This window comes from Crinia signifera, chromosome 5 (genome assembly GCF_055691185.1).
Source record: "Crinia signifera chromosome 5, ASM5569118v1, whole genome shotgun sequence".
Taxonomy (NCBI): domain Eukaryota; kingdom Metazoa; phylum Chordata; class Amphibia; order Anura; family Myobatrachidae; genus Crinia; species Crinia signifera.
In genome coordinates this window covers 248882008-248907513 of record NC_139221.1, presented here as the reverse complement: position 1 = coordinate 248907513, position 25506 = coordinate 248882008, and the positions used below count along the sequence as shown (strand labels likewise).

At 47.2% G+C, this 25506-nt stretch overlaps 1 pseudogene; it reads left to right on the top strand.

Annotated features, from left to right (window-relative positions):
• The first annotated feature begins 3235 nt into the window (after positions 1 to 3235).
• LOC146005793 (polymerase delta-interacting protein 3 pseudogene) overlaps positions 3236 to 25506 on the top strand; it is a 103432-nt pseudogene continuing 81161 nt past the window's right edge.

The following is a 25506-nucleotide window of genomic DNA, read 5'->3' as shown; positions in this document are numbered from 1 at the left end:
TGACCTGGGGCTGGTTCTTAAAATACGGGGGACCCCTAGTCATTTTGTCCCCCGTATTTTGGGAACCAGCCCCGGACCTGGAGCCTGGGGCTGGTTGTTAAAAATCAGGGAACCCCTATTTGTCGGGTTCCCTGATTTTTAATTACCGGCCCCGTCAGCCTGGTGCTGGTTACAGCTGTGGGGGGGGACCCCACGCCGTTTTTTTATTTTTTTTTCTATTTTTTTACACTAAAGCCTGCACGGATCTGACTGATCCGTGCAGGCTTAAAGCAAATACGACAGGGAAAGCAAGGTGTATTTTCCTGTCGTATTTGCGTGGGTGTTTTACACCACTTAGCAGCCGTATTATCAGTACGGCTGCTAAGTACATCAGGAACCACCATTCTTTTGAATGGTGATTTCTGTCGTATCCTATCGATGGTGTAGACATTCGTATTTGTAAATACAAATATGGATGTTCCATCTTTAGGAATACGAATTGTTGTATTTTCGGGATTGTAAATCCCGAAAATACAAATTCGTAAAAAAAAGATGTATTTCTGCCTACGAATGCACCTTTTTTTCTAAGAATCCATTTTGGTAAATGTCCCCCAGAATTACAAGTGACATAATTAGCTCCACCTGTGGATCTTTTCAAATGTGCCTGAATAATGAGTGCACCTGCTGGTGACCTGGAAAACGTGCACTGTTGTTGGTACTTGAGGACCAGGGTTGGGAACCACTGTGCTATTGGAAGGAAGTGGCATGGCTGCACATTAACCCCAAGGGTACAGGGAGCTAGTGGGTGACTGAGGAGGAAGGGGAAATAGTGCTTTGTTCAAGTGCATCTACAGTAGATAAATTTAGTTGATAGGTTTTATGTTACCGCGCTATTTTGGGTTTTCAGCAGCTTCAATATAATTTATGGGTATTTGGAAGGTAAAATGGAAGCGCTTTTATGGAGGATATATAAAAGCGCTTCCATTTTACCTTCCAAGTAGATAAATTTAGCCTGGTAGGGTTACTGTGTGTGTATGTATGTATGCAGATCCATGGCACAGTGTGGGTAGCTGATGTGTGGGTGAAATAGTCCCCGAGGTCAAGCAGCAGTAGAACATTGCTTCCTCATCACACAGGATCCAGCTGATATGTCAGGCAGCATGGTGACAGCAGCAGCCTACTCACCATGGGCCAGATGTTCTAAGCGTAAAAAGTGATAAAATGGAGAGTGATAAACAGCCAGCCAATCAGCTCCTACCTGCCATGTTACAGGCTGTGTTTGAAAAGTGATAAGTACTAGCTGATTGGTTGGTTGTAGAGATGTGCACCGGCCACTTTTCGGGTTTTGGGTTCTGATTACCTTGAGGTTTTGGGTTCTAATGGGTTTTGGCAAAACACCTCCTAAGTGTTTTGTGTTTGGATTTTTTTGGGTTTTGGGTTCTGATTTTTTTGTTAAAAATGCATAAAAACAGCTAAAATCGCAGAATTTGGTGGGTTTTTTTTGCTCCTACGCTATATTGACCTCAATAACATTCATTTACACTCATTTCCAGTGTATTCTGAACACCTGACACCTCACAATATTGTTTTTATTGCCAAAGTTTGCACTGAGGTAGCTGGATAACTATGCTAAGCCACACAAGTGTGCGGCACAAACACGTGGCTCATGTAAGAGTGGCACTGCAGCGGCAGACATGATGGCAGTTTTAAAAAATAGGCCCATAAAATATACCTATCTAGCTTGATCATGCACTGTTTACCATGTGCAGCCAAGGAGCGGTGGGCATTTTGTGCAGCACAGAGTTTGTCTGCAAGTGTGTAACTGTTTTGATCACTTTAACATCCAACAAGACCCCTATCTGGCTTGATTGTGTGATAATGTAATCTGATTGTTTAATTTTGTGATTATTATTCATTTAGTATTACCAGTCGTCTCTGAAATCATTGCCTAATGGGTGTAGGGGAGTGGGCTAATCAATTTTAAGATGGCAGATGGAAGATGTAATGTAATGTAAACCATCACTAGCATTGGTTGCAGCAGTGGCAGTAACTGATGGACCCGGCTGTGCAGATAAGGAGGATGCAGACAGCGATGATGTCAAAGGGAGAGCCAGTGAACTGTTGCTCCATGCAGTGCTGGAAAACTTCGCTGCCCGTGGTGATGCCATAGGGCATGCGTAGGAAGACGTAGCACCCAATAGGGGTCATGAAGGCAGTAAGCATGGAAGAGGCTCTGTCCAGAGGGATCTGCCAAAACCCACACTTGGCATTCAGGGTGCTAAAGACCGTTGCGCCTGGCATGTCAGTGATCACCTACTCGATGGTGCAGAGTGTGTATCTGTTTTGGTCAGTTTAATATTTCATAAGACCCCTATCTGTCTTGATTGTGATTATGATTATTTATAATTAATTTCATCTGATTTTTAATTCGTGATTAGTAATATTATTCATTTATTATTTATTATTACCATTCGTCTCGTCAATCATTGCCTAATGGGTGGAGGGGAGGGGGCTAATCAATGACTAGGTGGCAGCTGGAAGAGTTCTATCTGGCTGCGACTTCTGTAACTCTATTGATCGCTAGGGTGGATTCAGGTGATCTGGCTCGCTAGGCGGGTGTTCCCTTTGCTCACTGCTTCACATGCGTCCCTCGTGAAGCTGTGCGCTTTGTCAAGGAGGATGTCCTTTTCCGGTAGAGAAGTACTGATCTTTGCTCAAGGTGTTACGAGTAGCTGCACTCCCCTGCTACAACCTCAAAACAAGTACCAAGACCCCTATCTGGCTTTATTGTGCACTGTTTACACAGTGCAGCTGAGGAGCAGTGGGCGATTGGTGCAGCAATCAATTACTCTCATTAGTGGAATGCAATCAGTTGTATGCATTTACGAATGACTCTCAGCAGTGGGCACCAGACCAGACAGGTAGATGAAGCAGTACTAGACACCACACGGTAGATACTGCAGTACTAGGCACAAGACCGGTAGATAAGGCAGTACTAGGAAGTACTAGGCACCAGACAGGTAGATAAGACAGTAGTACTAGGCACAAGACAGGTAGATACGTCAGCAATACTAGTATTGTGCACCAGCAGAATTTATAATAATTAATTTTATTATTAGCTACTGCTTGGCCGTGGCACTCAGTGGCAGACGTCAGTGCACAAGCAGCATGGAATTCTTTTTTACAGTCCCACACAGCACAAGTATTATTTTTGTTTTTATTAAATTAGATATAGCAGCTGTGTGGTTGGAGGAATATGGCCGACGTGTCGCTGGATGAACTGATCAGGAAACGGGGAATGTCCGTGGACACCGGGATGTACCGCAGGGTCAGTAACAGGGGAGGTATAGGAAACGTGAGATCCAGACTCCAACCATCTGTGAACAATCGTCCACTTGCCACCAGTTTTCAGAGAACATTTGATGCTCGTCAGAAAATTGGTGTGACTGATGCACGCCAAAAACTAGGGATAAAAGATGCCCGTGAAAAGTTGGTGGTCAAAGATGCTCGCTTCCGCATAAGGGGTAAAGTGCAGGACGCCCGTGAAATGCTGAATTCGAGAAAGCAACAGATCATGGCAGGAGACAAGCCTATCAAAGTGATGGACGCTCGTGAAAAGATTACTTTAAGAGGAGTGCTCCAACAGTAGCTGCTAAATCACCTATGGCACAAGGTTCATCGGCAATAAACCTCACAAAAACATCCAGATTCCACAACACAAGACCATTTCAGGTCTGAATAACTCTGTCAAGGGAATGCGAATAAATGTGGTCAACCACCAGCAGCAGGTCTCATCTCAGGATGATGACTATGATGATGAGGATGATGAGATGGAACTTGCTCCCATCCCTTCCAAACAGATGAAATTCACAGCTGCAAATACTTTACAGAAAAGACCAGGAACATTGGGCAACCAATTTTCACTTGGCCAAACATTACCTTTCACTAAAGTTGTACAGAATGATACGTACACTGCTCCCAGTGCTACACCGCCTGCCCCAACAGTACCTTTACTACGGACTAAAACGCTGACCAATATGTCACGTACTCTTGTTACAAAGGAGGCCCTACCAGCCGTACCACCTCCAACAGAGTCTGTTTTCAGCCCCCTAGAAGGAACGAAAATGACGGTAAATAATTGCAAAATATTGCGCTCAAGGTCAAGCTCAAGTTTAAGCCTCAGCAGCAGCACCAACACACCCTCTCCCAACCCACTACTTGACTGGAGTGAAGATGGCGGGCGCGTCAGCCGCTTATAAAGCCTCGCGAAATCCGGCACCAGGAGATGACGTTCTAATCACGCGGACGGACCCGGAATCGGGCTCGGAATGATGACGTCCGTGGGGGCTCGGATCTCTGAAATCCGAGCCCGCACATCTCTAGCAGTAACTGATGGACCCGGCTGTGCAGATAAGGAGGATGCTGACAGCGATGATGTCAAATGGAAAGCCAGCGAACTGTTGCTCCATGCAGCACTGGAAAACTTTGCTGCCCGTGGTGATGCCATAGGGCATGCGTAACCATCACTAGCATTGGTTGCAGCAGTGGCAGTAACTGATGGACCCGGCTGTGCAGATAAGAGGATTAAAAAAGGAGGATAAAAAAAATGTAGCCTCCCAAAAAGAAGTGTAATTGCAGCCGCCCAAAAAGAAGTGTAATTGCAGGCGCCCCCAAAGAAGTTTAATCGCAGCCGCCCAAAAAGAAGTGTAATTGCAGCCGCCCAAAAAGAAGTGTAATTGCAGCCTTCCTGTCCCAGCCCTGACTCCCCAGGTCAGGGAGATCACATTCTCACCCATGAAGATGGTGATGGTGACACAAATCCAAAAGAGGACAGAGAACAATCTCTTGCACACGAGACCACTGTGCTGGATACAAGACAGACCAGAGTCCACCTAAAGGTGTCGGCTAGTACAGCATCCCGAAAAGTTTCAAGGCTCCAAAAATAAAGACTGCAGTGGCAGACTCCCAAATTAATGCAGGGTGAGAGCTGCAACCAGCAGTGGGCGATTGGTGCAGCAATCAAGTGGAATGCAAACAGTTGTATGCATTTAAAAGACAAGTCCCTCATACGAATGACTCTCAGCAGTGGGCACCAGACCAGACAGGTAGATGAGGCAGTACTAGTTGTGTGTGTATCTGTTTTGGTCAGTTTAATATTTAACAAGACCCCTATCTGGCTTGATTCTGGTTATGATTGATTGATTGATTATTAATTAATTTTATGATGTGATTGATTCATGGTCGAAACCCCGTTTAACAACCTGGCTGATCCTGACCCTGATGTGCAGTTGGTCTCTGTGCTGAAAGATCCATATTTAAAAAAATGTGTGGCAGTCCACTACAGGATACCCCCTGTGCCCCTGTGGCCCAAAGAAGTTTAATTGCAGCCGCCCCCAAAGAAGTTTAAATGCAGCCTCCCCAAAAAAGTTTAGCCGCCCAAAAAGATGTTTCACTAATTGTACCCAACTGGTCATCAAAAAGAAACCAATCTTTATTGTGAAAACAAGGTATCAAGTGGCAAAGAAAAGGAAGCCAGTGATGAGAATTTTGTGAGCTGTGAAAGTATTATCAAGGAAACATAACTTTACTTAAGTTTTGAGGATAGGCTTTATCGGACCATTTCATGAATAAAGAACAGTTGATGAAGAAATTAAAGAAGTATTCATCGTTCTTGTCATTAAATAAAAAGGAGAGAGATGCGAAGGTCAAATCATTACAAAGGTTATCTGATGAGGAAAAAGCAGTTCTCTCTAAAAGGCTATGCACATATGACAAATACTACAAAATGTTTGCAAATCAATTAAAAATTGAAAAGGGGGGCCAGAAGGTTTGTACAGCTTTATCTGCTAAAAAATTTCCAACAACTTGTTCCGAAGCAACTGTGTCTGTTAGTAGGTCAGCCTGTACAACTAATGGCAAAGAAAGTGACTATCTTCAAAACAAAAGGATTTTTGCCGCTTCAGAAACTGATCGTGCTCAAGGTGAAGGCAGTCAGTGTACACCTCAGAATGCTAACCAAATACACAAAGTCCATGCAAAGATAAAGGATATTGTAAAAGAAAATTGCACTGACAAGTCTTCAACTTACAAAAACCAAGCTATGTATAAAACTGCAGTAACTGGAAAACTAAAAAAAACTTTAGCCGCCCACAAAGAACTTTAATTGCAGCCGCCCAGGCTTGATTCTGATTATGATTGATTGATTATGATAGATTGATTGATTATTAATTATGATGTGCCTGATCCTGACCCTGATGTGCATTAAAAATGACTCTCAGCAGTGGGCACCAGACCAGACAGGTAAAAAAAAGTGTAGCCGCCCAAAAAGAAGTGTAATTGAGCCTTCCGGCAACAGCCCTGACTCCTCCAGGTCAGGGAGATCACATTCTCACCCATGAAGGTGCAGCAATGAGGTGGAATGCAAACAGTTGTATGCATTGAAAAGACAAGTCCCACATATGAATGACTCTCAGCAGTAGGAATAATGAATGGTGATGCAAGATGGAATTGTCCTTGCGCCCTCCCACCCACCCTTATGTTGCGAAAATAGGACATGCACACTTTAACAAACCAAACATTTCAGCGACAGGGCCTACAAAACTGTGGCTGAAATGATTGGTTTGTTTGGGCCCCCACAAAAAATAAACCAATTCATAATATCTCCCTGTATAAACTGGCTCTACAGTAACAAGATGTCATCGTCACTCATCATCATCATCATCCTCCTCCTCCTCCTCCTCTGATTCCTCGCCCCCTTCAGTGTGTACTTCCTCATTCTCAGAGATTATCAATTCGTCCCCGCTGGACTCCACAATCACAGGTTCAGTTATAATCTCTGGAGGCAATTCCTGGTCTTCATTGAATAAGTGATAATTCATTTTTATAAACATCATTTTCTCAACATTTTTCGGGAGCAACCTCCTTCGCCGCTCACTGACCAGGTTCCCCGCTGCACTGAATACTCTTTCGGAGTACACACTGGAGGGGGGACAACTCAGGTAAAATAGAGCCAGTTTGTACAGGGGTTTCCAAACTGCCTTTTTTTCCTGCCAGTACAGGAAAGGACTGTCTGACATGTCTACTTGGATGCTGTCACCAAAGTAATCATCCACCAATTTTTCAATGTTGACAGCATCCAATGCACCGACAGTAGACATGTCAGCAATCGTTGGCAGGTCCATGAGTCCGGACCAGATGTCCAAACTCCCTCCTGCCTGTCCTGCATCCCCGCCAGCGGGTTGTGTGGGAAATCGCAGCTGTTTCCTCACAGGCACAGGTGGGGGAGAAAATGAAGGAGGAGCTGGGGCCGTGTCACGGTCCCCTTCAGATGACAATCTCCTGACCAGCAGGTCTTTGCACCTTTGTAGACTTGTGTCCGCCGGAAACAGAGACACAACATACGCTTTAAACCGAGGATCGAGCACTGTGGCCAAAATGTATTCCTCTGACTTTAACAGACTGACCACCCTCGTATCCTGGCAAAGCGTATGGAGGGCTTCATCCACAATAGCGACATGCTTTGCGGAATCGCTCCGCTTTAGCTCCTCCCTCACTTTCTCCAGCTGCTTTTGTAACAGCCTGATCAGGGGACTCACCTGACTAATGCATGCAGTGTCGGAACTGACTTCACGTGTGGCTACTTCAAACGGCTGGAGAACCTTGCACAACATGGAAATCAGCCTCCACTGCGCTTGAGTCAGCTGCAGCCCCGCTCCTCTGCCTATGTCGTAGGTGGCTGTGTAGGCTTGAATGGCCTTTTGCTGCTCCTCCATCCTCTGCAGCATATAGAGGGTGGAGTTCCAGCGCGTCACCACCTCTTGTTTCAGCTGATGGCAGGGCAGGTTGCGGAGTTTTTGCTCCCGCCCCACCCTTCGGCAGGCTGTGGCAGAATGCCGAAAGTGTCCGCAAATTTTGCGTGCCACCGCAAGCATCTCCTGCACACTCCTGTCATTTTTTATGAAATGCTGCACCACCAAATTTATTGTGTGGGCAAAACATGGCACGTGCTGGAAATTGCCCATGTTTAATGCCCGCACAATGTTACTGGCGTTGTCCGACACCACAAATCCCCAGGAGAGTCTAAGGGGGGTAAGCCACAGGGAGATGATTTCCCTCAGTTTCTCTAAGAGGTTGTCAGTGTTGTGCCTCTTCTTGAAACCGGTGATACACAGCGTAGCCTGCCTAAGAAGGAGCTGGCATGCAGGAGATGCTGCTGCTGCGGAAGGTGATGCATCTACCCAGTGGGCTGTCACAGTCATATAGTCCTTAGTTTGCCCTGATCCACTTGTCCACATGTCTGTAGTTAAGTGTACAGTGGGTACAGACGCATTTTTCAGGGCACTGAGGACACTTTTTCTGACCTCCCTGTACATCGCGGGTATCGCCTGCCTAGTGAAGTGGAATCTAGACGGGATTTGGTACCGGGGACACAATATCTGCATCAACCGTTTAAATCCCACTCCATTGATGGCGGACACCGGATGCACGTCTAACACCAACATAGCTGTCAAGGCCGCAGTTATCCGCTTTGCCATAGGATGACTGCTGTCGTATTTCATCCTCATGGAAAATGACTGTTGGACGGTCAATTGCTTAGTGAAAGACGTAGCGGTCTTACGACTTCCCCTCTGGGATGATGACTGACTTCCCCTCTGGGATGATGACTGACTTCCAGGAGCAGCAGCAGCAGCGGCAGTAGTAGTAGTAGTAGGCGTAGTGCTGCAGGATCCTCCGGAGGAATCTATGGAGTCATTCATGCAGGTGAGATGGACTGCAGGACTCCCCCCTATCCGGATCGAGGAGGAATTTGTCGAGGAGGGAGTTGGTGGTGTGCTTTTCAGGCATTTGGCTCCAAAAGGAGGACCAAGTGATTTAGGTGTAGCTGGACTGCTAGCCGCACTTTCTGGACTAAACACTGAACCATGACGCGTCTTTAGGTGACGTTGAAGGGAGGTTGTCCCTAGGTGGGCAAGATCCTTACCCCTGCTTATTGGAGTTTTACATAAGCTACAAATGGCAATACTTTTGTTGTCCGGATGCGGATAAAAAAAATTCCAGACCGCAGAGGTGGATTTATTGGTCCTTTGTCCAGGCATGACGATGGCCTTTTTCATCACATGGACAACAACTTTTTCCCCCACAGGTGCCTCATTCCCCCCTGGTGCGTCATTTAAGCAAACCAAGTCTCCATCCTCCTCGACAACTTCCTCCTCAGTGCCAGCTACATCAATATCCTCCTCCTGGTGTACAACATCACCTTCACTAATAAAATCTGGAACTAGACTGTGGGTGATCCTTCCAGCATATGCAGAGGGCGTACTGCAAATGGTGGAAGGAGCCACCTCTTCACGTACAGTGATGGGAAGGTCCGGCATCACAACCACCGCCACCCTCGGACTCTCCGTGGGGATTTGGGATATGTCTTTAGAAGGATGAGTTTTTTCCAGATTTATTTTCTGAATTTTTTTCTGTTTTTTTTTCTGAAATTTTGTCAGACTTTTTTGAGTCGGTGTCAGCCTAACTCTCTTTGATTTCCTATTGGGCGGGGAGAGAGGAGGAGGAGGACTTTCCTCGTCATCTGAAGCTGCACCACTAGTCATGAAGTTAGGCCATGGCCTTAGCCGTTCCTTGCCACTCCGTGTCGTAAATGGCATATTGCCAAGTTTAAGTTTCTCTTCCAACGATTTACATTTCATAATTTTATTCCTTTTACGAAAGTTTGGTTTCAATTGTACATGCCCTCTGCTTTCACACTGGGCATCGGCCGTGGCAGACGACGTTGTTGGCATTTCATCGTCTATGTCATGACTAGTGGCAGCAGCTTCAGGACTATGAGGAAGTGCATCTTCATCTTTCCTTTGTTTGTTAACCTCCATATTTTGGATCTCCATTATTTTTGTGGAGTTATGTCACAGAACAGCGCCACTGGAGTGCAATTATATATGTCAGTGAGTATGCACCAGCAGGCAGTTATACAGATACAGCAGTATTAGGCAGTGAGCCACACACCAGACAGGTACGGCAGTATTAGGCAGAGAGCCCCAGACCAGACAGGTAGATAATGATATACGGCAGTATTTAGGCAGTGAGCCCCAGACCAGAGGGTAGATACGGCAGTATTGGGCAGTGAGCCACACACCAGACAGGTACGGCAGTATTAGGCAGAGAGCCCCAGACCAGACAGGTAGATAATGATATACGGCAGTATTTAGGCAGTGAGCCCCAGACCAGAGGGTAGATACGGCAGTATTGGGCAGTGAGACACACACCAGACAGGTACGGCAGTATTAGGCAGAGAGCCCCAGACCAGACAGGTAGATAATGATATACGGCAGTATTTAGGCAGTGAGCCCCAGACCAGAGGGTAGATACGGCAGTATTGGGCAGTGAGCCACACACCAGACAGGTACGGCAGTATTAGGCAGAGAGCCCCAGACCAGACAGGTAGATAATGATATACAGCAGTATTTAGGCAGTGAGCCCCAGACCAGAGGGTAGATACGGCAGTATTGGGCAGTGAGCCACACACCAGACAGGTACGGCAGTATTAGGCAGAGAGCCCCAGACCAGACAGGTAGATAATGATATACGGCAGTATTTAGGCAGTGAGCCCCAGACCAGAGGGTAGATACGGCAGTATTGGGCAGTGAGCCACACACCAGACAGGTACGGCAGTATTAGGCAGAGAGCCCCAGACCAGAAAGGTAGATAATGATATACGGCAGTATTTAGGCAGTGAGCCCCAGACCAGAGGGTAGATACGGCAGTATTGGGCAGTGAGCCACACACCAGACAGGTACGGCAGTATTAGGCAGAGAGCCCCAGACCAGACAAGTAGATAATGATATACGGCAGTATTTAGGCAGTGAGCCCCAGACCAGAGGGTAGATACGGCAGTATTGGGCAGTGAGCCACACACCAGACAGGTATGGCAGTATTAGGCAGAGAGCCCCAGACCAGACAGGTAGATAATGATATACGGCAGTATTTAGGCAGTGAGCCCCAGACCAGAGGGTAGATATGGCAGTATTGGGCAGTGAGCCACACACCAGACAGGTACGGCAGTATTAGGCAGAGAGCCCCAGACCAGACAGGTAGATAATGATATACGGCAGTATTTAGGCAGTGAGCCCCAGACCAGAGGGTAGATACGGCAGTATTGGGCAGTGAGACACACACCAGACAGGTACGGCAGTATTAGGCAGAGAGCCCCAGATCAGACAGGTAGATAATGATATACAGCAGTATTTAGGCAGTGAGCCCCAGACCAGAGGGTAGATACGGCAGTATTGGGCAGTGAGCCACACACCAGACAGGTACAGCAGTATTAGGCAGAGAGCCCCAGACCAGACAGGTAGATAATGATATACGGCAGTATTTAAGCAGTGAGCCCCAGACCAGAGGGTAGATACGGCAGTATTGGGCAGTGAGCCACACACCAGACAGGTACGGCAGTATTAGGCAGAGAGCCCCAGACCAGACAGGTAGATAATGATATACGGCAGTATTTAGGCAGTGAGCCCCAGACCAGAGGGTAGATACGGCAGTATTGGGCAGTGAGCCACACACCAGACAGGTACGGCAGTATTAGGCAGAGAGCCCCAGACCAGAAAGGTAGATAATGATATACGGCAGTATTTAGGCAGTGAGCCCCAGACCAGAGGGTAGATACGGCAGTATTGGGCAGTGAGCCACACACCAGACAGGTACGGCAGTATTAGGCAGAGAGCTCCAGACCAGACAGGTAGATAATGATATACGGCAGTATTTAGGCAGTGAGCCCCAGACCAGAGGGTAGATACGGCAGTATTGGGCAGTGAGCCACACACCAGACAGGTACGGCAGTATTAGGCAGAGAGCCCCAGACCAGACAGGTAGATAATGATATACGGCAGTATTTAGGCAGTGAGCCCCAGACCAGAGGGTAGATACGGCAGTATTGGGCAGTGAGCCACACACCAGACAGGTACGGCAGTATTAGGCAGAGAGCCCCAGACCAGAAAGGTAGATAATGATATACGGCAGTATTTAGGCAGTGAGCCCCAGACCAGAGGGTAGATACGGCATTATTGGGCAGTGAGCCACACACCAGACAGGTACGGCAGTATTAGGCAGAGAGCCCCAGACCAGACAGGTAGATAATGATATACGGCAGTATTTAGGCAGTGAGCCCCAGACCAGAGGGTAGATACGGCAGTATTGGGCAGTGAGCCACACACCAGACAGGTACAGCAGTATTAGGCAGAGAGCCCCAGACCAGACAGGTAGATAATGATATACGGCAGTATTTAGGCAGTGAGCCCCAGACCAGAGGGTAGATACGGCAGTATTGGGCAGTGAGCCACACACCAGACAGGTACGGCAGTATTAGGCAGAGAGCCCCAGACCAGACAGGTAGATAATGATATACGGCAGTATTTAGGCAGTGAGCCCCAGACCAGAGGGTAGATACGGCAGTATTGGGCAGTGAGCCACACACCAGACAGGTACGGCAGTATTAGGCAGAGAGCCCCAGACCAGAAAGGTAGATAATGATATACGGCAGTATTTAGGCAGTGAGCCCCAGACCAGAGGGTAGATACGGCAGTATTGGGCAGTGAGCCACACACCAGACAGGTACGGCAGTATTAGGCAGAGAGCTCCAGACCAGACAGGTAGATAATGATATACGGCAGTATTTAGGCAGTGAGCCCCAGACCAGAGGGTAGATACGGCAGTATTGGGCAGTGAGCCACACACCAGACAGGTACGGCAGTATTAGGCAGAGAGCCCCAGACCAGACAGGTAGATAATGATATACGGCAGTATTTAGGCAGTGAGCCCCAGACCAGAGGGTAGATACGGCAGTATTGGGCAGTGAGCCACAGACCACACAGGTACGGCAGTATTAGGCAGAGAGCCCCAGACCAGACGGTATATACGGCAGTATAGCCAGTGAGCCCCAGACCACAAAGGTAGAGATATACGGCAGTATTTAATTATTTATTAGCCAGTGAGCCCCAGACCAGACGGTACATACGGCAGTATAGCCAGTGAGCCCCAGACCACAAAGGTAGAGATATATGGCAGTATTTAATTATTTATTAGCCAGTGAGCCCCAGACCAGACGGTACATACGGCAGTATAGCCAGTGAGCCCCAGACCACAAAGGTAGAGATATATGGCAGTATTTAATTATTTATTAGCCAGTGAGCCCCAGACCAGACGGTACATACGGCAGTATAGCCAGTGAGCCCCAGACCACAAAGGTAGAGATATACGGCAGTATTTAATTATTTATTAGGCAGGCAGTATTTAATTATTTATTAGCCAGTGAGCCCCAGACCAGACGGTACATACGGCAGTATAGCCAGTGAGCCCCAGACCACAAAGGTAGAGATATACGGCAGTATTTAATTATTTATTAGCCAGTGAGCCCCAGACCAGACGGTACATACGGCAGTATAGCCAGTGAGCCCCAGACCACAAAGGTAGAGATATATGGCAGTATTTAATTATTTATTAGCCAGTGAGCCCCAGACCAGACGGTACATACGGCAGTATAGCCAGTGAGCCCCAGACCACAAAGGTAGAGATATATGGCAGTATTTAATTATTTATTAGCCAGTGAGCCCCAGACCAGACGGTACATACGGCAGTATAGCCAGTGAGCCCCAGACCACAAAGGTAGAGATATACGGCAGTATTTAATTATTTATTAGGCAGGCAGTATTTAATTATTTATTAGCCAGTGAGCCCCAGACCAGACGGTACATACGGCAGTATAGCCAGTGAGCCCCAGACCACAAAGGTAGAGATATACGGCAGTATTTAATTATTTATTAGCCAGTGAGCCCCAGACCAGACGGTACATACGGCAGTATAGCCAGTGAGCCCCAGACCACAAAGGTAGAGATATACGGCAGTATTTAATTATTTATTAGGCAGGCAGTATTTAATTATTTATTAGCCAGTGAGCCCCAGACCACAGACCGCCAGACTGGCAGATTCAGTGCAGGCAGCAGTGCAGCACCAGTGGACTATATGTATTTATATTTAATATAATTAATTAATAATTATATATATAATAAATGGCACAGCACAGCACCAGAGGTATGCCCCAGCACAGAGGAGACAGTAGTACTACAGGCAGGTACACACAGTTAGACTATTCTCCTAAGCAGAGGAGAACATAGTACACAGCAGCACTGAGGGAGACAGCCCTAGCAAATAAAATAATTAATTACAGCACAGCTCACCAGAGGTAGACCGCACAGAGGAGACAGTAGTACTACAAGTACACAGTTAGACTGTTGTCCTAAGCTGAGAACAGAGTACACAGCAGCACTGAGGGAGACAGCCCCAGCAAATAAAATAATCAATTACAGGCAGCACAGCACACCAGAGGTAGACCGCACAGAGGAGACAGTAGTACACAGTTAGACTACTACACAGCAGCACTGAGAGACAGCACCAGCGATTGCAAAAGCTCAAGGTCAAGCTCAAGTTTAAGCCCCAGCAGCAGCACCAACACACCCTCTCCCAACCCACTACTTGACTGGAGTGAAGATGGCGGGCGCGGCAGCTGCTTATAAAGCCTCGCGAAATCCGACACCGGGAGATGACGTTCTAATCACGCGGACGGACCGAGTCAGGCGGGAATCTCCGAGCGCTGCTCGGAATCGGGCTCGGAATGATGACGTCCGTGGGGGCTCGGATCTCTGAAATCCGAGCCCGCACATCTCTAGTTGGTTGTTTATCACTCTCCATTTTATCACTTTTTAAGGCTTAGTCAGGGTTGCCGACTTTTACAATCTTCTCTCCGGGAGAACCCCGGAGAGGAGACTGTCAACATCACTTCTGGGGGCGGGGCCTGATGGAGACATCATCAGCCCCTGCCCCCAGTAATGCAAATACCGCAATACGCGGGTCTCCGATGAGGGGGCGGGGCTAATTATGCACAATTTTCATATTTAGCCCCTCCCCTTCCAAAACATTTCCGCAGGTCGCGTCAATTTAACGCTTCCGCCACCACTAGGTACAGGGCCGGACTGGCCATCTGGCACTTCTGGCAAATGCCAGAAGGGCCGATGGCCTGGTGGGCTGAATGTGTGCTCTGCAAATGGCCGCCAGTCTCCGGCTGGTCTGCAAAAACATGGCTGCCGGCCTCCTGCACTGAGGACATTTGTAGTGCAGGAGGACGCTACAGGAGGCATTGTGGGCCAGATGCAGTGGCGTCACTAGCGGGGGGTGCGGCTTTCAATGGGGGTGACACCATGTCCGCACCTCCTGCGGGTATCCAGACCGCATAATGATTACATCCGCCAGCGGCTGCTGCAGCTTCCTCCCTAGACATTTATGGGGCGTGTGAGTGACAGCTTACATCCTCCGATCTCTTCTGCAGGCCGGGCAGCAGTGTGAGTGGAGACTCAGTGTAGGAATAGCATGTGCACCTTGTCACCAGTAAGTGCGGGTCCCCAGCATCTTCTAGGACCACCAGCACAGGCTGCATAAGAGGGATCCCGGGAACTGTAGGAACGCACTGGAGGTATCTGCAGTCAGAGTGCCAGGTTAGTAGCCACTACACCCCCATCACAGCCTGACTCTATCAACTCCCCATTCCCCACCTACTACAGCATTTACTCTAACCAAACCAACCAGCCTGTGGTGTCCTGTGATAATTATTATTATTATACAGGGGGAGCAACCTGTTGTGTCCTGTAATTATACAGGGGGAACAGCCTGTGGGGTCCAGATTGTGTCATATTCTGTCATGGGCTTTAGGGTATGTTCCATAACATCTAATACCTCCTTTTTCTGATGCCACGCCTCCTTTCCATGAGACCACGCCCCCTTTTTGCCGCCTTAAGGTCCCGCCTACTGCGGGTGGGCTCTAAATGCCAGGGCCGATTTCTGGTCCCAGTCCGGCCCTGACTAGGTACATGAGGGGGGAAGGGGACAGCCGGAATCCGGGAGGGTTGCCCCCCTTTCAGGGGGGCCGGGAGGGGGACACGATTTTTGGGATCCTCCCGGCCATTCCGGGAGGGTTGGCAACCCTGGGCTTAGTACATCTCACCATATTGGTGAAAAGTACCTCTGTGCTGTTCTGCACTTATGATGTCCCTGGAGCAGCACCTTCATGTGGTCAGTGGGGCCTGGGAGCCAGGAGGCAGTGTCACGTGTGATCCAGTCGGTGACAGAAAATGGCACTATACGGTGCCTATTGGGCCTACACTGCTATCGCCTCTCCAGGAGAAGCATGGAGAGAAGATGCAGAGGAAGCAGGGGCGGGCTGGGCCGGGGGGCAGGGTGCCATGTGACCCCCAGGCCGCTCAATCTATTTGTGTGCAGGCCGCCTGTTTGTTTCTGAGGCTGCTGCTGCAGCCATGGCTGACCAGTCTCCGACTGGTCTTCAGAAACATGGCCGCCGGCCTCCTGCACTGAGGACGTCTAGTGCAGGAGGCCGCTACAGAGAGTGGGGCTGTGGACTCGCTCAGTCCTCTGTGGCTGTCAGCAGCTGCTGCACCTGTGTCACACTGCATTACAAGCAGCAGCACAGACAGCACAGAGGATCCCTCCCTGCTCCTGGTCAGCGTCGCTGCAGGGACCGAAAAGGGGCGGGGCTAACGTCCGGAGGGGGCGGGTCTACACTGCTTTCTATTGGCAAAAGAAGGAGAGGATGAGCTGCCAGCCTGAAGTGCCCTGAACCAGTTAAGTAAAATGTCAGTGTACTTTAACTGGTGTCAGCATGTGTACAAGCAGCGCTACTAGTGTCGGCAACTGGTGTTGGCATATGTACAAGCAGCGGTACTAGTGTCGGCAACTGGTGTGGGCATATGTACATGCAGCGCTACTAGCGTCGGCAACTGGTGTGGGCATATGTATAATAAGCGCTACTAGTGTCGGCAACTGGTGTGGACATATGTACAGGCAGCATTACTAGTGTCTGCAACTGGTGTGGGCATATGTATAATCAGCGCTACTAGTGTCGGCAACTGGTGTGGGCATATGTACATGCAGCGCTACTAGTGTTGGCAACTGGTGTGGGCATGTGTACAGGCAGCATTACTAGTGTCGGCAACTGGTGTGGACATATGTACAAGCAGCGCTACTAGCATCGTCAACTGGTGTGGGAAAATGTACAGGCAGCGCTACTAGCGTCGGCAACAGGTGTGGGCATGTGTACAAGCAGTGCTACTAGTGTCGGCAACTGGTGTGGGCATATGTACAGGCAGCGCTACTAGCGTCGTCAACTGGTGTGGGCATATGTACAGGCAGCGCTACTAGTGTCGGCAACTGGTGTGGGCATATGTATAATCAGCGCTACTAGTGTCATCAACTGGTGTGGGCATATGTACAGGCAGCTTTACTAGTGTCGGCAACTGGTGTGGGCATATGTATAATCAGTGCTACTAGTGTCGGCAGCTGGTGTGGACATATGTACAGGCAGCATTACTAGTGTCGGCAACTGGTGTGGACATATGTACAGGCAGCGTTACTAGTGTCGGCAACTGGTAAGGGCATATGTATAGGCAGCACTACTGCTGTTGCGTCTGGTGTCGGTGTGGGCGTTACGTATAAGCAGCACTACTACTGTCAAAAACTGGTGCGGGTGTTATATATAGGCAACTCTACTATTGTCGGCAACTGGTGTGGGTGTTACGTATAAGCAGCGTTACTACTGTCAGCAACTACTGTCAGCAACTGGTGTGGGCATTATGTATAAGTTGTGATACTACTACTGTCGGCAACTAATGTGGACGGTATGTACAGTATAAGTTGCGCTGCTACTGTCGGTAACTGCATTTTATATATATATATATATATATATATATATATATGCAGCGCTACTACTGTCGGTAACGCTGGGCCATTATGTAGTCATATGCAGGTGTACTCGGGGCATTGCGTGGAGCATAATGTGGGTCGTAATATCATACTGTATGGGCATTATGGTGTGCGGCATATTGTGTAAGGGGCATTACGCTGTGTGGTATAATACATAATGGGCATTACTGTGTGTGGTATAATGTGTTATGGGCATTATGATGTTATTAGTACTTTTATATGGCCACGCCTCTTCCCCATGAAGTATCGCTATTACATTTTGCCGCGCGCCTTCGGTGCGCACTATCCTATTTTTAGTGTGGTGGTGGGGCACGCACCAATTTTCTTTCTGGCACAGGGTACCAAAGTGGCTAGTTATGCCACTGGTTCTAGCATAACTAGCCAGGGGAAGCATACTGTCGGGCTCGTGATATTATACAGGGGAGCAGCCTGTGGTGTCCTAATATTGTTGTTGTTTTATTTTTATTAATACATATACGAAAAATCTCCATTTAACGATACGCTGTTACTTATGGGCCGGTGCTCTGGACTTGCCACCCAGGCTAAAAGTTGCCAGCCAGCCCCTGGAAGTATGTCAGAGGTGCAGCGATACAGTTATGCTACCGAGCCCTGCCCACAAGCCATACAAACGCCATTATTTGTGGGACTTCAGGGAGGGGGCAGGGTTAAATGACCCAAAATTTATCGATTTGCATCATTTTAGCCCCACCCCCATGAACAGCTGTGAATTTTAGCTTTTGAGTCTGCGGCTAATGGGCAAGTGGGGGCTCTGGGGAGAATGAGGGAGGCTTGGCTACCTTTCCAAGGAGCTGGGAAGGCCACACTATTTTTGTAAACCTCCAGTAAGTTCCGGGAGGGTAGGCAAGTATGGTTCAACCAGGCATCAGATTCAATATATAAAGAGTTACAAGAAGGGCAAAGGTGCCGATGGGGGGCGGGGGGAAGCACATACTAATTACCTTGGACGGGTTTGTTGGAGAGATCCGGAGTGGGCCCAGGTCAGATGCTACAGTGGACATTGTCACTTTTTGCAGTACTGCTGAGGAGTCCACCTGTGAAACTTTCAGTGCTCCCTGTGCTGTACCTGAGCCCTTGGCAGTCTCCGTCAGTCTTGAAGAATGGCTTTAAAAAGAGAGTATTTTGTTGTACTTACTTTGTGTTTTTGACAAAGGGAATGGGATTCACTTAAAAACCCTGTGTATGTACCTTTATTTTTACCACCAATCCAAAAAGGGTTGGGATCGTTGGGTCTACAACAACTAGGTCGACAAGCATTGGGTCGACACCACTAGGTCGACATGCAGCAAGGTCGACATGGGTTAAGGTAGAAATAGGTCAATGTCGACATGGATCAAGGTCGACATGGGTCTAGGTCAACATGACATTAGGTCAACACACGCATTAGGTCGACATGGGCTAGGTCGACAGTCAAAAGGTCAACATGGGGTTTTTCACTGTATGTTTACCCGAATGTCAACACAATCGACATGGACACAGTTTGAAGTGCACTGCTTCGTTCACGATGCCCCACATTTTGACGGTAGACCTAGCCCATGACGACCTAATGCTTGTGTCGACCTAGACCCATGTCGACCTAGATCCATGTCGACCTAGTGGTGTCGACCCAATGCTTGTCGACCTAGTTGTTGTAGTCATAATGACCGTATCCCTCCAAAACCAACAGTACTGTTTTTTTGCCTGGAAAGCTACAGTACTGTATGTCGTCGTCGCCGCACCACAACTTTATCCATCTGTTCTAATATTTCTCACTGTACCCTTGTATTACAGGAATTAAAAAATAATATTGTTTTAAAGCCGATGCAAACTAATGTATAATTATCAACATGCACCCTTTAAATGTTCTTTTACTTTTCACTTTCAAATGACTATTTTGAAATAAAAAAATAAAAGAAGGGATGAAGTGTTTTCATTAGGTACATACTGTATTAGACACATATTCTACCATCAATCTTACATGAAATCAATAAAGTATAATTTGCTTTAATGTCATACTCTGCATTTTCTTCTTGACACCATTTATTATCCATGAAAGGGGCTTGTCAGGAGCATTGTTGAAACTGCAGTTCATTAAAACAAGAACAGAACATTCAGAAAAATATTTTCTAAAAAAAAAAAATTGTGTCCACTTTTCTCTTTGATTTTATGACATTGAAATAGCTGACCCTAGAGTTTTCAGCTCCAGTTCTCAGGAGAGATCATTTATGAAATTAAATTCCGTGGCACTGGTGCATCTAGACACCTATATAACTTCAAGATACCAGCCTGTTCTCTGCACCACGTCAAGTGTGTCTTTGGGAGGCAGAAAAATCAGAAAAGTCACACTAAAGTATAAAAGTATAAATGTCTGCTAAGTCAAATGAAAGATCCACCCATTGTATTTATAAAAAAGTTTCTAACCTAAAACAGTATATGTACAGTCAGGGGCAGATTGGGATGGGGAACCAGCCCTGGAAATTTCTGCAAGCAGCCCTCATGGAAGTGGGGTCTATGGAGGGGGTGGGGTCTATTCAAGGGGCAGGATCCCTCCTAATAGGGCCAGTTTCTGAGTTGGACATAGTTGCAGCCATCCTTGTGTCTTCTTCTGCAGTTGTGTATGCGACAACTGCAATTCCATTGCAATTCTCTTCCTTGGTGTCATATGTGGATTGGGAATTTAAACTGACACTGGAATTTAAATTAAAAAAGTGACCCCTTTAAACTCCCATATCACCATGCTGCCACCCACACCACCAGTCTTTTATTCTTTACTCTCTCCTGGCCACGTTCAGTCATATTGGTTTGCTGGCCCACCGGGATTCTTCCCTGAGGGTTCCGTTGCCAATACCCATCTGTGTTCAGAATAGTATAATGTTGCAAACTTGTTTCTAACTGTTTATAAATCATTTAAGACCTTTCTGTACTCACCAAGTGTTTATGTTGCCCTATGGCACACTATATATATATATATATATATATATATATATATATATATATATATATATATATAGCAAGACCATGAGTCGAGGCTGCACACACAAAGCAATGCAGAGAGTGCTGGAGCTCACAAATTGGTCATAATACAAAAATGCATTAGAGAGCCAGCAACATCCAATAAAAATATTTATTTAATAATAGGCATATAAGTGCAAATCGGAGCAAAAAAAGGGGTTAAAAATGCAGGAGGAAACGTCTACTTAGCATGTTAGTAGAAAGCCATAATCACTGCGTTCATCCTCCAACAACCAGTCATCACACCCGACAGGCTGTTTCGGTGCTACTCAGCACCTTAGTCATGGGCCCATGGGCTGCATTTTTAACCCCTTTTTTTGCTCCGATTTGCACGTATATGCCTATTATTAAATAAATATTTTTATTGGATGTTGCTGGCTCTCTAATGCATTTATATATATATATATATATATATATATATATATATATATATATATATATATAAGATGTGCAGGTTCTGGTTACTCTGATTTACTCTGATTACAAAGCAGGGTCTTATTGGCTATTCCAAATCACATGACAGTTGTTGACAGTTGATAGCCAATAAGATCCTGCTTTGAAATCAGAGTAAATCAGAGCCTGCACATCTCTATAATATCTCTTATATATTTAGCCAGATCTGTCACTCATCCCCAGTGTAGCTAACGTTCCCGCCCAGCGGCATACACAAACCCGCCCCCCTAGGGAAAAGACCAGTGTTTTATGTGTATAACATTCCACTCCCTTGACATCACCTCCCCCCGCCCAGCCAGGGCTATAGTACACACCCACCATCCACCATTACTCCACAGCCACCATCCACCATTACTCCTGCAACCCCCCTCTGCCAGCACCCCACCCTGGACCCCCGCAACCCCCCTCCCGTGATTCACGGGACCCCCGCGACTGCCCCTCCTGTGATTCGCGGGACCCCCGCGACCCCCCCTCCCGTGATTTGCGGGACCCCCGCAACCCCCCTCCTGGGATTTGCGGGACCCCCGCGACCCCCCCTCCTGTGGTTCGCGGGACCCCCACGACCCCCCCCTCTAGCGATTTGCGGGATCCCCGCGACCCCTCCGCGATTCGCAGGCCCCCCGCGCCCCCTCCCGCAATTTGCGGGACCCCGCGACCCCCCCCCACTCCCTCGATTCACGGGACCCCCGCAACCCCCCCTCCCACCATTACATCACCTGAACAATGGTTATCAAGGTGGAAATGTGGGTTAAATGCTGTTGGCATACTGCACTAATGTACTTACTGGTGTCTGTGGCATTTGGGAACCCCCTGCACCCCTGGGTCCTCCATATTCTTGAGTTTCTTTTCTCTGCACTTAGTGATGGTATTTACTGGTTGGATTGGAGTCTAGAGACTTTACTTGTGGTTCCCGAGAGTCCAGGGCGATCTTACAGTATGCCACTTTGAAAAGTTTCTTGTGCTTTGGAGAGGTTTGTCCCCTCTCTGCTTGCAACAGTGATAGAGGCTGTAATGGCACCAGTCATGTGTACTTTCCCCCAATATATTTCAACAACCCTGGCCTTTATCAAGGATGTGTAGTGCAAGACAAGGTGTGGTTTAAAAGAGGAGAATGACCAGTGAGGGGATTTGTGGGTGTGGCTTGCACTCCCATATTGCTATAGTAACCACAACTGAGGTAATAAATTCTGCTGGGTAAACACTTGTCCAATCTCTACAGGTCATACTTCAGATCAGACTGTTACTACAACCTACTGCAGGCCTGTGTGCAGATTCTACCTATAATCCTCAGTACACACTTGTCCAATTTTTCATCAGAACAGCAATCTGCATCTGCTGAAACACTCTGTTGAAATAATAAAATCGCCCATGAAGGGGGATTTATAATGATAATGAGATGGCAAAGAGAGGAATTTATTTAATAACAATGGGCACAATGAGATGATCATGGGCATATGTTTGGCAGGTGCGGCAGGAGGTGCTTACCTGTTTGCTAGGCTGAAAGTATACGTAGCCTAGTGAACTGGTCTGAATCAGGCCCTTTATCTGCTCTTCGTATGGCATGGTGTGTTGTCTAATTTGGGGACTGTCTGTATCTTTTTAGAAACATGTTGTTATGTTCTCCTGGAAAGTACAACATTCTAAGGACTTGCAGTATCTCATTTAGATTTTATTTAGATTTTAATTATACTTGCATACCATCCCCCCCCCCCCCAACCCAGATCGGCCTAGAGGCTCCCGGCCTCCCTTATGCCCTCCCCCTCCTCAGCAATTACAGCTCTTGGGAGGGGACAGGGCTAAAATCAAACCAGTTAACATCATTTTAGCCACACCCCTCCTCTTAGACCCATGAATCATGGCATTTGCTGTTATGGGGGCGTGGCTTGATTACAATAGGTTATGCACTGTTGTTCCCACCCCCAATGTATTGATGAGCATATCCTAGCTGTGCTTTTAAAACTCTATATCAGATGGATATTATCGTACAACATAGTGTTATCCCTTAACTATTTTGTTTAAAATCAGAACATGGACATTGATCTGTACACTACAGGCTCAAAAAGAAATCCACATTAGTTGCAGCCCACTGGCTGATCTGTAATTGAATATCCCCAGCAGATTAATTAGCCCTATGTAATTAATAGAGGTTAATTGAATCCACAAAATATATTTTTTTCATTTCTGTCTGTAACTGGATTTTTTCTTTGAATAACAGACAAGTAGTAAAGATTTGGTAACCCCAGCTATTTTCCATATAGTTGTAATGGTGACCTTCCTATTCAGTTTTGCTTTTCCTCATGTGACAGAGGTGTATTCCATCATTGAATACTTTTAAAAGAAGTCATCATTTTTTTTTCAATCAGAACGCTGACTGGAGGCTCGTCCTTTAAATGACCACAAGATATAAGCAAAGGTTTTCCTTTCAATCGTCACCTTTAATTGAAAGCATTCCCAAAAGTCCTACTTGTCAACCTCTATTTTATGCAGTAAGCCGAAATCATTAGTGATTAACTGACCACAATTTTACTTACACATGAGGTTTTAGGGAAGTGCTAACAACTACAAATAATAGAAAAGTGACTCTTGTTCACAGAGGAAAAATACCAGTTACTGCATTTTGGAAGCTGAAAATATTTCGTTTAATCTGTGTCTATCATTGACGTGTCTTTAGGAGCAACGCCTGGTCCACATAGGCAGGTACAATTTAGGTGGGACTATAAGAACTTGCTCCATTTACAGACTTACAGTAGCTACACTCATCCATCCTGCAGCCTGGCCGAGGCGTGGGTACAACACAGTAGATGCGTCAGAGGGTGTGGTGACACCCGGTGCACTCTGCATTAACACCTCCACCATGCCAAAAGAGCAACCACCCAATAGGGAATAGAATGGCCAAATTGAAAGGGGTTGTTCTCACCTAAGGGATGTGCTCAGCATCCATGGAGATGCTGTCTGTCCCCAGGAGGTGGGACTGTCTGCAGCTCTGGCTCGGTATCTGTGACAGCAAGCAAGTGCTGCACCCAGAAAGTATCACACTAATGCACCAAGCTTCTGCCACTGCACGGGAGCTGGCACTTTGGTTTCACCTCTATTGAGGGTGACTCCCTGATGCAATCTCTACCCCCAGTACCCAGCTAGTAATGCCACTGCAACACAGTTCCTGGTCTGTGACATGGGAGGTCCTACTGGTTGGCTCGCAAAGCAGTAGTAGTTTGCTGCTTTGCGAGCCTTATAACACTGCTCGCCAGGTGTGCGAATGCCCCCCCCCCCCTGCTGCATGGTGAATGTCCATTATGCAATGGATATTTCGCATAAACATCCATTCGCAGACTAGCGTGTGGGCCCCAAGTCATTCCCAGACCATTAAATGATTTCTGTAGTGCTCGCAAATCTAAGTTAGTCTCCGCTGACTTAGATCTGCGGCAGCGTTTTCCTGGGTACACCCGAAAAACGCAGGGCATTTGCATGCGAATGCCCCCTGCCTGCCTCATACCCCCCCTCCCCTTTGTGAGCACCTCGGAGACTATGCAAATCCCTAAAGGTACCCGCATAGAAGCCTTTCACTCATGCACATAAGCGAATATGCGCATGCCCAGAGCTTCAACATGGAATTGCAAATGTACGGGTGAGTTTGCAAACCAGAATGAGGGCCAAAGTATGCTGCTTATGTACTCCTATTGGCATGTGTACTTACATGCACACTTGCATCCTAGTTGTATGTACACTTTCCGTGCCAAGCTAAGCGTGATCAAGACTAAAAATTCCATCTGCAACAAATACTGTCACTGGGCAAAGCCAGTGGAGAATCACAGAGTCGCCACTAGGGTTGCCACCTCTCTCATCACTGATTCCTGGAGATTTCCCCCCCCCTAACTGTAATGCATGCGCCGAAGGTGCACGCTCTCCCGAGGGAAATGGGTGTGGCCTTGTGAAGTGGGCATGGCCTATTCAGAAAAGAGGGTGTGGCCTATTGTTACATTATATATATAATTTAAAAAAAAATATATATATATACACACACACACACATGAAAAGAATGCATCTACGTTTCGGGGAACGCACTCCCCTTCATCAGGATACAATAATGTGTAATAGTGCTGCTTATATAGTGATTCTTACCACACAAATCACTATATAAGCAGCACTATTACACATTATTGTATCCTGATGAAGGGGAGTGCGTTCCCCGAAACGTAGATGCATTCTTTTGTTTGAATACACTGGTTTATTGTTCATCTA